Genomic DNA, 15,707 nt, shown 5'->3' on the forward strand with positions numbered 1-15,707 from the left:
TTTAGGTAGTTTAAATTTCGACAAATTCTCTATAATTTCTCCAAGAAGAAAATAATATACCTTGGTCACTCAATGAATACAAGTGTTGGTTTCATGACTTCTCCTTATTTCCTTGTAATAACCATAGGCTAAACTCCCTCCATTAATAAGAGGAGAAAGCCTAGGAGTAAGATTTTAATTCTTATCTTTCCATGTTTATTTTTTATCCAACTCTAATAGATCAAAGCTTTGGATGAATCCCTACACATTTTATGCTTAACTTAGATGTTTTATACTTATATATCAAAATAAAATATGTTTAATCTGGAAAATTGGTAGTAGGGACTTCACACATTAGTAAGTGAAGGAGCCTTAACTATTGTATTATTCAAGCTCATGTTATATGTTACAACCCAAGGAGTTCACACCAAGCCCTTGGAGTCGAGTTAAAAGAATGATGAAACTTAGATGTGGTATAGTTGCTAGTCTTAGGTTACTCTAATCACTAAAGGTCTTCTTCTTACTTCTTAATTTAATTTTCATTTCTATTACTTTACTTTCTAACAACATTTAATTGACTTTTTGTAACACAAAACACAAAAACAGATTTTAAAATAGTCATTGAGATTAACTTCATTTTTGTTAGCTTGATAACAACCTCTTTTTCTCTTGGGTTCAATCCCTTACTTACCCTACAAGTTAAGGATCGTTATAAACACATTAATTTATGAGTTATATAACAAACACTAGAATTTTGGCGTCGATGTCGAGGAAAGATATAGTTGTTCTAAGTTAGTTTTGAAGTTATTTTTTTGTAATTTTTCTTCATTTTTTTCTATTTATGTTTTCTATCGATACAAAAAATTTCAAAAAAAATCAAAACCAATGTCTTCATTACAACTAGGAAGATTATTTAAGTCCTGTGTGAAAATTTCAAACACAAATCCTAGATTGCAATGGGACGTAATTACTATTCACTGCACCACATTGAATCCAAAGACATGTGTACCTTGATTTTAACACACTTCTTTGTTTTGCTTTCAAGATTGTAACAGTAGGTTTAGTTTCTATTTTTATTTTTCTATTCTATTTAGTTTCTAACATTCTGTTTTCTTTTGTAGGTTGGAGAAATTTTTGGACAAAATCTCAAGTTTAATTCATTAGATCCAATATTCATTCCACCTTCCTAATTTTTTTTTTTTTTTGTATTTTTAGTTAGGTTTATTTTTCTCGATTTCCCATGTCTTGCATTTTCAGAGTTGAAAAGGGGCTTCTGTCATGTTTACTCCCTTCATATTCAGTTTAAGTAGGAGCTAGGTCATCCACTCTGTCAGATCTTACTTTTTCGAATGTCTTTCCTATGACATGTGTCTTTATCTTAAAACATGATTAAAATGTCCTCCCAAATTACATTTATTCTTTTCCATTTGTAATCGTAAAAGCACCCAACATCATACATATTCCAAAAGCATTTATCTTTTCTATCGTATTCCATGAAACCTCAAGTAAGTTAAAAGTCTTTCATTTCTCATTTACAATAATTCAAAACATATTGCTTTCACTTTACCATCATCACCTTTTTTTGCATCGAGATCGAATTTATTTATGATACATTGGGTAGGTGGTACTAGATGGAAAAAAACAAAGCAACCATGTTTTTAGTTGGTAAGTCATCTTTCCAAATGTATTTTATTGGTAAGCCGATTTCTTTGTTTAATGATGTCACTTGTCTTCTTTTTGGAATCTTGTCATGTTTTGGTAGTCGTGACTCAACCAAATAATTTTTGTAAGAGGGAGTAAGTAGTCTGTTAACTATAGATTGGGCATTAGTAAACTCAAACGACTACTAATCATCTTAGGATTTACTGGTTATACATCTTTGGCCTCAATAGCAGCTAATTAATTGCCTTGCACTTAGGAGTAGGTATTAAGCCCTTTAGCACTAGAAATCCTCTAGGGCAATTGAATCAACTAGGATATTTTGTCACTATCGAGGTTCCACATGTTTGATTTACACAATGCCAATTTTTATAGTTTTTTTACTCATCGGAAACAATTTACAACCATACAAGTGGCAAGTAAAATACATACAAAAAAATAGTGTCCATAGTAAGATTTAGTGATTTATTTTTGAGAGCTATGATGTTTGTCGTATAACTCAGAAATTAATGTGTTTATAACTTTCTTTAACTTGTGGGGCAAATAAGAGACCGAACCTAAGAGAAAGGGGGATTGTTACTAAGCTAAGAAAAATGAAACTAATCTAAATCACTAGTTTAAAATCTATTTTTGCTTTTTGTGTAACAAAAAGGAAAATAAATATTGCTAGAAAATAAAATAATAGAAATGAAAATTAAACTAAGAAGCAAGAGAAGAAGACCATTAATGATTAGAGTAACCTTAGGTTAGCAACTAACACCACATCTAAGTTTTATCATTCTTTTAACTCAACTCCAAGGGCTTAATGTTAACTCCTTGGGTTGGAAGATATAACATGAAACTTGAATAATACAATAGTTTGGGCTCCCTCACTTACTAATGTGTGAAGCCCCTACTACCAATTTTTTAGATTAAACATGTTTTATCTTGATCTAATCTAAATATAAAACATTTAAGTTAAGTATAAAATGTGTAGGGATTCATCTAAGGCTTTGACCCATTAAAGTTTGAAAACATGAAAGGATAAGAATTAAAATATAGAATTAAAATCTTGTTCTTAGGCTTCCTCATCTCACTAATGGAGGGAGTCTAGCCTATGGTTATTATAAGGAGACAATGAGAAGTGATGAAACCAATACTTGTATTTAGTAAGTGACCAAGATACATTATCTTCTTCTTGGAGAAATTATAGAGAATTTGCAAAAGTTTAAACTATCTAAAAAGAAAAGATTACAAGAGAAAATGCTAAGGGCATTAAAGGAAGAAAAAAGAATGGACAAGGGCCAAGAACCAAGAGCCAAGAGCCAAAAGCTAGGGCCACAAACTACTTCCTACTTAAAAAAAAAAATTATTTATAAACATTCGATTCTCTATAAGGATACAAAAATATCCACTATCTTTTTTGCATATAAGATCACGTGAAGAGCACACCTGAAGAATTCTAGGATACTCCAATCAAAATCTGCTGTGCCACATTGGATATTGATTGCGTCACATTGATGCTAAGACTTTTTTGATCTCCAATTTGCATGGTTGCTTTATTGGTCTTTTAGATTGTAATGCACACTTGATTGATTGATTTGGTAGTCCATCTTGATGATTTGATATTTAACTTGTACATATGTAATTAGTTTTCTAATAAATGCATGCAATCAAGTCTATTTAGCATGATAAGGCATGCAATGAGATAATTTAAGACTTAGCATGATTAGTTACCTAATCTAATAAAATAGGATGAAAATCAAGATAAATACTTAGGAAAAGTATGAATAAATCAGTGTTTTGAGACACAGATTAAACTACCATTGGCACCTTAACTTTTATTTATTACACCCCCAATTAAAAAAAAAACAAGTAAATGATTTGGAATAAGTAAAAGTAGAGGTGCCAAAAAAAACACTCTTATATATATATATATATATATATATATATTTTGCAATGTCTATTGTGTTTAAGATTTTATATAAATTAAACCATAACTGCAAAAAACTATTGAAATTTCTTGAGTGAGTGTTATCATATTTTATAATGTTGAAATAATAATTTGTGCGAAACCTATGTAATGTTTGCATGGTGTATTTTAATTTTTAATGGGATGTGATAAATAATTTAAAAAATTGGGGTGCATGAAAGCACCCTCGACCTGCGTGTATGGATTCAATTTGTTATTTTGAGAAGTCGCCACGTAGTTTTATAGTCTAGGAACTAAATATGACTCTAAACAGATAAAGAACACTAAATTACGAATAGATTATAAGTATGGGGATCAGGTTACGAAATTGAAAGGTTTTAGGTACCAATTTTGCCCGATGAAAGCCAGTCTTTACTCCTCTCAAATATTTACATTGTAAAGACAATTTAAATTTAAGATAAACATAAATTATTTTTGTGTTTTATGTGAGTAATTACGACAATCAGTTCTCTCAGAAATTGGCGGTGAGCGTTTTTCTTTATTTTTATATTTGTTTTCGATATTCGAGATGAGATTTTCTTCTCCTAGGTCTGGATGTTTTTACGAATTTTTGTGCTATTTTGAGGATTTTTGAGTGTTTTTAAGTTGAAAATTAGGGCTTGGGGGTTAGATATTGACTTGGGACTGTAGGTATGAGATTTTGGGAAGGTTTTGAAGAGTTTTGACTTTCGTTTTCTAAGATTTCTCAAGACCTATGAAATTAGGTGGTAGAGTCCCCTTTTTAAAGAGTTTTATTAATAGGATTAGGGCTTGATTAGGTTTCCTAGAGATAAGATATATCTCTAACCAATTTCTTAAGTGGTTTAGATAAAATTTTAATTAGTTTTCAATTAGGTTTTGTATTTGATTTTTCGATTTACAAAGAATGAGTTTTTTAAGTTCTGGAATTAAAGGTTCTTTATTAAATTATTCTGAATTCTTTGAGACCCCCAATGGAGGATTTTTTATTAAATATCAGGTGGATCACACTTGAATAAATGGGCCACTACTTAAAATTTGACTAATAGACTTAATTAATTAAATTTATTTGTTCAAAAATTTTAATTTGATTTATTAAGATTTTATTTTACATTAATTAACATTTTAATTATTAGTTTCCAAAATTTCTAATTTTAGGTTTGAAAAATTACTATTTTGCCCACATAGAGGATTTTTGCGATGGGATATCATTTTTTAATATTTTGAAAGGTTTTGAAATTAATTTTTTTCGTAAGAAATTCAATGAGAGTATTGGTTCATATCACTTATGAGTTTTTGGTGTGAAGTGATCGTGAAACCTATAAGGGATATTTTGATAATTTTATTAAATTTTGGGAAAATTGGCAAAATAGTTTATTTGATTTTAGTTTATTATTTTATGTGTTCGAAAGGATTTTCTAAGCGTAACGTAACCTCTAGGACTATTCTAGCATTAGGGGTATTTTGACAATTTAATCATTTTTTAGTGATTTTTTTCGTAAAACTTCTTTTAGTATCAAAATGATGATTTTTATGTTTTGGATCATATTTGTCTAGAATAGTGTGGTTTGTAAAGTTTGATTGCTTGAAATATCTCATCTGATCCTTAGAAACACATCAAGTAATAAATAAAAAACTCTAGAATATTCATCCATTATCAGGAATCGTCGCAATCAAGTTGACAAGTTGATTAATAAGGCAAGTGTAAAAATGAGGTGTCTACAGTGCAATAAGTAAAAGTTGATTTGTCAATAACTGCTCTATTTCTTTTCTCTTCGTGTGCGGGATGCTTCATGTTTTGTTGTTGGTTGTGTTTGGACGGGTTCCCATGACAAGGGGTTTCAATGGGTAACCATTTAACCAAGAATCGAAATCGAAAATCCCTGTTTTCGTTTTCTTTCTTATTAGAACTAATTAGAGCTAGATTTAAAATAGAACCGAACCGATAGGAATTTAAACCATTAGATTCTATCTATGGGTATCCCTAGGCACCTAGAACTGATTTCTTTTTATATTATTGATAATTTCTTTTAAAAATTTATTAATTTTAAATAAGATAAATTTTTAATTTTGAAACAAAATGATTAACTTATATCTTTAGTATAAAATTATAGGAATTAATAATTTTGTAGATAATATGTTAATTTTTTGGAAGGAAAAAAATTTAGATTGATTTGAAATATATATTATTTTTTCAAATCTTGAGAATCATAATTGATTGGCACTTATGTTTTTTGGTGGTTCAAATTTTGATTCAATTTATATTTTAACCAGACGTGAAATCGACAAGAACCTGAATCGAGATAAATATAATGATTATGATTCTAAATTCTTTAAGAATCAGGATAGAACTGACCCGTTGACACTCTATCCATGACCACCATGATTAAGCTTCGTCGTTTATTTCTCAACTTCTTTTCAGCAAAGTCCTTATTAAATATAAAAATAAATAGATGGAAATCCTACCCGATTACAAACAACTTGCAAATCGAAGGTTCTATAAAAGAAAAGGTTCGAAAACGAACAATTGTACAATTGTACCAGCATTGAGGTCACTATTTTCCAAGGCAAGGAATGTATAAGGAAAAGGTCAAGGGCAGTTAGTAAATTTTTTTAATATGGCGTCGGCCATGCGCTTATTGGTTGTAGTAGACGCTATTTTTCTAGACACTCGCTCCAAGGTCAACATTTTAGCCCACGACCTACCTTGTTGTCATGCGAGGAAAACAAAACAGTTTTTTCTCTACAATCATACATATCATTCAGTCAAAAGGTAAGAAATTCAATTGATAACAATCATGGAGTGATGACGGAATAAATTTTTTTACAAATGACCTTTGAGGCCTCATTTGGAAGTTTCTTTTGAATTTTTTTCTTTTTGTTTTGTTGATTGTTTAACCTCATAAAAAAAATATTCAAGTTACAAATATACCCTCAATACTTATTATATGAACTTATATATGAATTTACAAAAAATATCTCTATCAAAAGGTATAATAACTTAGATATTGTAATTATAACAAAACCTATCATCAAATAATCTATTTAAATTACAAAATTCTCTTAGTACTTGTTACAATAAATGCATATGAGTTTACTAAAAACTTTATGATAAGATATATTTTGTAATAAACTTGATGAAACGATTTTTTCTAATTTTCTAATGCAAGTAAATATTATGAAGAGATGTATTTTTTTTTTTTAATTCATAGGCATTTTATTATAGTAATTATCGAGGGTTTTAGTTTTATAATTTACAATTTTTTTAATAAGAGGCATTTTTGTAATTTCAATGTGTAATTTAATAGATCTTGGAACGGTATTTTTATAAATTTATGTCTACATTTTTTTATCAAGTAATAATAGTATTTAAATTTATTTGATTAATTTCCTTGATAAGAGGTATTTTAATCATTTTGCAAATGATTTACGATACCTTTTGCAAATTTTTTAAGAATTTAGGTGATCCATTCTATACAAATGTTTTGCATTTAGTAATCAAGAACCAATAAAATTGATTTCAAAAAATCATTTGCAAATACAAATGATTTACAACATATATTTCAAGTAAGGTTTTAATGAATAAATCATTGTGCATCTTTGGATGAAGACCTTTATGATCAGTTTCTTTTTTGTGTGTGTGTGTGTGTGTGGACTAGACCAAAGTATTGACTTCCATGGGCAAACCACGTTCGGTACATTGCACCTTCTACGACACTTTTGAGAATGAGTGGTCCAATCCATCTACTGATTATAGATAAATATACTAAAACATTATCATCAATGGGGAATTTTAGAAACATCTTTCCATCATCACTAGTTGTCATCAGTACACCAAATCGTTGATGATTCCGGAAAATAATGCAAATCTCAAGGATCATCCAACAGCCTAGTCTAAGAGGATACTAGGGATGACAGTAAAGGGTTGTTGCTCTCTTCCTTTCTTTACTTTTTTTTTCCCAGACAATATCTTTGGATAGAGTGATGGAGTTAAAAGGACAATCAATAAACAAATAAATAGAAGATAACATACCTTGCACTTGTTTCAAATAATAGAGTAAAGTACATAAATAATTCCTTGAAATCTAGAAAAAATGGAGATTAGGGTTTGGATATACGTTGAAGGAGGTTAAGGGGCTAAAAATACTAATTCAGATGTTTCTTTTTTTTCTTTCTTTATACTGTCTGTGGCGGTCGGAATCTGTTGTCTACTTAGTCATCACCTAATAACCCTTTTTGAATAGAAAAATATAAGAGATGGTCGTCTCGCATGGGCATGTGGGGCTAAATAATTGTACCTTTCTTACAGTATTTTAGAATAAAGTAAAATTGATATGGGTCTTTATCCTCCATGCTAATAAATTCAAACACTTCAGAGATGAATGAAAGATGTTTTCGTTAGGTCACATTTCAAGATAAAAGAATATTATTTTAATATAATGAAAAAAACTTCTGACTCACCAAAAATGACTCGTGAGAAAACACATAATCCCAACTAAGGGTGGATGGATATTTGGCCATGGTGGGGTGGGGACTTCCCACATAATAATATTTTAAAATTACATGATCTTCTTGATAGTTCTGATATATTTTGAGTTTGCACCCACATTTGAGATTTTGCTCCCACTCCCACTCAAATTTTCTCGATTTATTGGAACCCCACTATTTTTTCAATATATAAGATACCACCATTGTTTTCTAATAGATGACATACCCAGTTTGACCTTGTTAACCCCTTCAATTTTGCGATGAATATTTGAGACACCCCTTCACTTTCAAATCAATGACATGTCCCCTCAATTTTTAATGGATATTTGAGATACCCATAGTTTTCAAATTGACAACATGTCCCCCTCCACTCAATATTTTAGTTGATTTGGACACCCCTCCACATTTGAGTAATATTTGAGATGCCCCATATGGTTTCAAAGTATAGGCATGCCCCTTTTTACCTTGGTACTTATTTTCTACACTAACAAAAAGTAACCTAAATACTATAACTAAAAATCCTTAATTTTTTTATCCTAAAATCAGTCACCTTCAAACTCTTCAACTTCTATAAAAAATTTATTTTAATATGTTTAACCTTAGTCCATCGTTTTGAACTTTGCCTCAATCCCTTTGTAGAAAATCGTAGAAATTTTAATTTCAAAAAATCTCATTTTCTACTTAAAAAATCCTATATTATTCTTTAGGTTTGAAGGTTAAAATAAATTAGTCATCTGGTGCAATATTAGGGTAAAAATGGTCAAATCTCACCTTAACCCCTTTGTAGAAAATCCTAGAATTTTCTTTCGAAAAATCTGATCTTCTACTTCAAAAATCCTATATTGTTTATTAGGTTTGAAGGTTAAAGTAGATTAATCATATGAAGCAAGACTAGAATAAATTAATGACATGGATACTGAGATATGTCCTGGCGCCACACAATTAAATGACCTACAACCCATTAAAGGGTTGGGATTTGTGTTATCAAGATACTCATAAATCTCAACCATTGCATTTTGTGTTTAAAGGGTTGGGATCATTTGTTTTTTTAATGAGTCCTTCTTAGGAGTCAACAAATCCCAACCCAATTTGAGATCTCTTATATATGTATAGGGAGCAGTTCAGCAGTCTTAAAGTTTACATAGGTTAGAAGCTTTGGAATGAGCTGATTTTTTGTGAGGATGATCTCTACAGTGAAGAGATCATCCGCTCTAAAAATTAGTTCAATTTGAAATTTCTAACCCTAGTTTATAAATTGAAGAATCGTGGACCGTCCAATTTTTGTAAATCACTTTTGATGGGGTTAGAAGTTTTGGAATAGGCTGATTTTTGGTGAGGATGATCTCCTCACCGTAGAGATCATCCTCACAAAAAATCAGCTCATTCCAAAGTTTCTAACCTATGTTTTGAAAAATGTTTGACAAACTTTAGGGCTGCTGAACACTCCGATATATATATATATATTTATTTAAATGGCCCCTTGACTTAGTTCTTCTCTCATAGACTAATGAGAAATGCCCTAAATGGATTTTTCTTCATCTTCTAATGAAACAAACCCTTGAATTTTCTTTGATCTTATCAATCAACTATAATTTGCCCCCAAAAGAAAATTTATTAGTCAACAAGATTTAAATGTATCTCCATGACACACATTTCAGAGATACTTATCTCGAGGATAAATCTTAATTGTTGGATTTTGTATTTAAATGGTTAGGATCATGTGTTTTCTCCATGAGTCATTTTTCATGAGTCAATGTGGGAGCTGAAATTTGTCCTATATGGATTAAATGTTTCGGATTAGGCAGATTTTTTTTATGAGGATGATTTCTATGGTGAGTAGATCATCCTCACAAAAAATCAGCCTATTCTGAAAATTCTAACCCCATAAAAAATGGTTTACAAGTTGAAAAATTATGGACCGTCGATTTTTACCATTAATTTGTGAACCAATTTTGATGGGATTATAAGTTTTGGATTGGGCTGATTTTTTGTGAGGGTGATCTCCTCAGTCCTCACCACAAAGATAATTCTCACAAAAAATCATTCCAATATAAAAATTTTAAACTATATTTTTCAATTTTGGCTCCCAACGTTGGCTCCCAAACGTTGGTCGTCAAACTTGACCCCCCCTCCCGCATATATGGAAGAAACTTGCACATATATGGGTAGTGTTAGGGAGACAATGTTGGCTGATTTTTTGTGAAGATGATCTCTATGGTGAAGAGATTATCCTCACAAAAAAAATCAGCCAATCTAAAAATTTGAACCCCTTAAAAAAGTGATTTACAAATTCACGAGAAAAAATTGACGATCCACAATTCTAAAACACTTATGATAGGATTAGAATTTTAGATTGGGAAGATTTTTTGTGAGTACGATCTTCTCACAATAGATATCATCCTCGCAAAAGTCAGCCTATTCCAAAATTTCTAACCCATATAAGACAAACATGTTGGTTTTGTGATGTCTCCCCTTGTAAGAGAATATGATTTATGAGATGCATTGTATCATTATCAATGTATTTCATCGCACAAAGAAAGTAGTGATGGAAAGGGTCCTATAAAATCTATGCCCCAAATGTATTAAAAAGATGAGAGGATGATTACTATTAAAGAGTTTTTGAGCTAATAAATATATTTATTGGCGATGGGTGGTATCAAATATCTTAGGGACACAGAACAATACTTTGCTATTTACAAAACACATGTACATCATGCACGCGATCGAGACTAGGGATCTTACTTTTTGCATTTTTCAACTCATCTTAGAGACTCTGATCGATGCTTGTGTCAAGCTCAAGAAGGGCCGCTCGTTGACTTTCCCACACTTAGTCTATCAAATTCTTAAGAGACGTATGGGAGTGTCGATAGTAGTTCTAGCACTCCAAGGCAAAATAATCCAACTTTCAGAATTCTAAGGTGCATTGTCTTTTGCAAATGTGCCTCGGGTTCGTGGCAATTGATACTAGAGCACTTTGAGGAGCATGGAAATCCTCATGGTTAAGAACACCTAGGACAAAAATTTGATGAGGTTTGAGCAAGCGAAGCTAGATAGTCTAGTCCAGATTTTGAGGACACATCCTTCTTGGATTATGTTAAATCATTTCCCCTCAAAAAGGCATTTACAAAGATTTTCAAAGGGATGATAAGCTATATAAAGAGCAGGAGGCGTTGGAGCGACGACTCGATGCGGTTGAACAATGTGGAAGAGTGCAAGAGTTTGAAACAACCACTGCTAAAGACAGAGCTCATAGGCATTAAATGTTTCAGTAGGAGTTTATTTTCTATTAGGTTTAATATGTTTAGTAGTTGTTTATGTTTTTATCTGAATGCTGTATAATCCATGTTTTCTTTCAAAACACAAATTCTTTTTATAGTATTTTTCAAAAATCATCTTCTTTTTCGTAGTTATTTCATCTTGTGCTAGTTTACATAATGTAGGTTGAAAATACTGGTGTATGTTTTTCCGATATAACTTAGGAACCAATTACCTAAACTATGATCACAACATTTTTCGTGGTACTTCTGGCATCATACAATATGATCACGATTAATACGACAAATACAATCGATATTGCGACAGTGGTGAGTGGTGTGTTGTCTCATTTTAGGAGACAATGTATTAATGTCATAAGACTATATGATCATTTTCAGGTGCTATCTAACCCACTTCATTTTCTTTCGTTAATTTCAGTTTTGCATTTGCTTGTGCAAACTAAAACATTAAGGACAATATTATATTTAAGTTTGGAGCTTTACGGTTAGATTTTCACCTATTTTTTTCTATTAAAAAATCATAAAAATTTAAAAATTTTCAAAAATATTTTGACAACTTTATTGTATTTTGTGCAAGATCGTAGCTGATATCTTTAACCACATAGTTAAAGACACTAAATCAATTTTTGGTTGGAAGCTTGGATTTGGAGTCTCAATTCGTGTTTGTATTAGGTAAAAGTTAGAGCAAAGTTACCTTTTGTTTATAGTTAATTCTAATAAGATTACCAAGAGTTTAGGATGAATTCAGTAAGCTTGTTACCTTTTTTTTTATCTAGAGTTTAAGGAAAAATTGGGGTTTGATGAACTTTGACTTCCTTGTTCATTTAATTGGTTGATTAGAAGAAAAACAAAACTAGGTTCAATATGTCTTGAGCAGCAACCATTGAATTAGACTGGGTACCTTAAAAATGATTGCCTAGTTTTCTTAGAAAAAAATTGAAAAGGGAGTAGAAAAGAAAAAGAAAAAGAAAAAGAGATCCCTCGAAGCGAAAAAGAAAGAAAGACTCAAAAAAATCAAAGTAGAAAAGTTTAGAATTTCAATAGGGTGAAAACTTTCAAGTGTAAAAACGTGAGTACATTGGAATATCATAGATAAAACTCCTTAGATGTATTAAGGTGAGTATCCACACTTCTCACTACCCCAAATATAATGCTAAGTTTAGAATAAAACCCTAAGTTGATCAAATTATTCTGGATTAGTTAGAAGGTTAAAACTCATTCTAAGAAATTAAATCTCTAAAGTTTCTAAGTTAGAATTATTATATCTTAAAGGTCAATCTAAGTCTAAGTTTGGTCATAGAGAAATAAGAGTTGAGACTCTATACCAAGTATTATTTCCAAAATAACTAATAAATCTTTAAAGAACTTGTACTTTTAAATATAAGTATTGATTTTAATCATTATTACTTCAAAAGTTATTTAAAATTTTGTGGGTATATTCTCTATTAACCCTTATTGAAAGCGTCCTCGATCCGCGAGGTGCGCGGATCCACTTTTGACTCTTGAGGTTCAGGAGTCGCCACCTAGTTATTATGGTCTAGGAACCAAACTGACTCTAAAACGGATAATGAACTAATCTACTACAGAAAATTTGAATCTGGGAATCATGTTACGGGGTTGGAAGGTGTTAGGCACCAACCCCGCCCGGCCATTGTCGGTCTCTACTTATCCCAAATAAATCTACATCGCTAATGAAAAATCTAGATTAAAAAATAATGAAAAAAGTTTACCTTCGATCTGCAAAAATGTTATTCCCTCAGATCTGGTGAAAACGGCTCCTTGTACCGTATTCCTTACTTCATTCTATCACCGGATTTGATTTCTAATCTTCGAGGTAAGGTATTTCCTTCTTGGATCTGGGTGCTTCGAATTTGTTGTGGATTTTTGGGATGTTTTTTAGGCTAAAATCAAAGCAGGGGTGTTAGGTAAGGAGTTGAGACTCCAAAATTAGGGTTTTGGAGAGGTTGTGGAGGCTTCTTCACCTACTTTTCCTAGGATTTTTTCTTTGATATGAAAATAGGGTGTGGAAGCTCCTATTTATAAAGTTTTTAGAAGCATTAGGGTTTGATTAGGGTTTCTTTTAGAGTTTTAATTAGGGTTTTGACTTTGGTCTCATGAGATGGAATTAGTCTTTAGGGCTTTGACTTAGGGTTTTGATTTTAGTCTTATGAGATTGACTTGATTAGTTTAGATTAAGGTTTTGACTTAGGTTTTTGACTTTAGTCTTATGAGATTAACTTGATTAGTTTAGATTAGGGTTTTGATTTAGGATTTTGACTTTAGTCTTATGAGATTGACTTTAATACTTGACTTTAGTCTTACTTAATTGACTTTAATTTTGACTTTAGTCTTATTTGATTGACTTTAATATCTTGAATTTAGTCTTTCTTGATTGACTTTAAATTTTTGGAGAACCCCCTCTATTATATCTTTAATTCTTTGGACCCCCAAATGGAGGGGTCCTTGAAGAAATATCTTGTGAACGATCAACAATTTTGCCTGAAAGCCTGATTGATCGATTTTTTTGTTCACATTTTATAATTAATTTTATTAATGTTTCACTTTACATTATTTAATGATTTCTTTATTAATTTCAAAATTTTTAATTATTAAAATTATGAAATTACCATTTTACCTTCGGAGAGGATTTTTTACGTTTTAAGTCATTTTTCCGTGTTCCAGGATGTTTTGGAATCAGTTTTTCGTAAGGAATTCAACGGGCATGTTGGTTTTTGTCATTTATGAAGTTTTTTTGTATGAAATGGTCGTGAACTTTATGAGGGGTATTTTCGTAATTTTGTCAAATTTTGTGAAAATTGGCGAAGTGGTTTACTTGGTTTTGATTTGTTGTTTTATGTGTTTGAGTGGGTTTTCCTAAGCGTAATACAGGCTCTGGGGTTATTTTGATGTTAGGGGTATTTTGGTAATTTAATCATTTTTAGTGATTTTTATCGTGAAGCTTTTTTTTGGTTTGCAAGATGATGATTTCTATGTTTCTGGATTCGCATTTTCTTAGTGTAGCGTGGTTTCTAAGTTTTGTCAGTTCGAGATACCTCATCCGGATTTCTGAAACATATCTGGTAACAAAATAAAACAATGGAATACACATCTATCATTGGGAATCATTGCGATCGGGTTGACAAGTTGATTAATCAGGCGAATGCAAAAATGGGGTGTCTACACTTATGAGTGAAACTCGTCCACTACGGGTAACTTAGCAGTTTAAGGGCTTAATACATTTGCTAAATGCATTCAAGATGCCTGCGAAAGTAGCATAGTTGTGTTCCTAAGGAATTATAAAAAGATAAGTTTGGGGGTGCGATCAGTATTTCAAAACACTAATTTATTTGCATTTTTTTTAGGCATTTATCTCGATTTCCATCCTTATTTCATTAGAATTGGTAAATAAGTATGTTAAACCTCAATTTATCACATTTCATGTTATAATATGCTAATATGACTTAATTGCACAAAATAAATGTAATTTTCAAAAAACTAATCGCGTGTGTTCACTGTACAGATCAATAATCAACCCATCTAGATGAAAACCAAATCAATTAATCAAGAATGCACTGCAATTTGGAAGATCAATCAAGCAACCATGCAAAAATAGAAATCTATTTTTTTTCAGATTAATGTGGCGCAATCACAAAGTAATGTGGTGCAATCCACCTTAGATGGATCATCCTAGGAATTTTTCAATTTGCTTCACACATGAGATTATATGCAAGAGTGATGACGCCTATTTTAGATCCTTCCAAAGCACCTCAAACCTATAAATAGATTATTTTTCTAATTAAGAAAGAGTCATTGGGCCCTTGTCCCTTCTTTCTTCTTCCCCCAATGCTTTTGGCATTTTCTCTATAATTTTTATTTTCTAGTTAGGTTTTATTTTAGTAACTTCTGTAATTTTTTAAAGAGATAGTTTATATTGGTCACCACATAAATACAAGTGTTGTTTCTCTTACTTCTTCTTGTATTCTTGCAATGACCATAGGTTAGACTCCCTCTATTAGTAAAAGGAAGAAGACTAGGAGCAAACTTTAATTCTGTGTTTATTTCTTTATCCTTCCATGTTTTTTATGTTGTTTATAGGGTTCTCTTTAAAGTTTTATCCAACTTTAATGGATTAAAGCTTTAGATGAATCTCTACACCTCATGTGCTTAACTTAGATATTTTATGCTTGGATAAGATCAAGATAAAATATGTTTAATCTAGATATTTGATGGTAGGGACTTCACATAGTAGTGAGTGAATGAGTCTTAATTATAATATTCTTTCAAGCTTAATGCCATATCTTCCAACCTAAGGAGCTCACACCAAGCCCTTGAGGTTGAGTGTAAAGAAGATTAGATTCAAATACAGTTTTATTTGC

Source organism: Akebia trifoliata, chromosome 2 (assembly GCF_017979445.1).
Source record: "Akebia trifoliata isolate Shusen 1 chromosome 2, ASM1797944v1, whole genome shotgun sequence".
NCBI classification, from domain to species: domain Eukaryota; kingdom Viridiplantae; phylum Streptophyta; class Magnoliopsida; order Ranunculales; family Lardizabalaceae; genus Akebia; species Akebia trifoliata.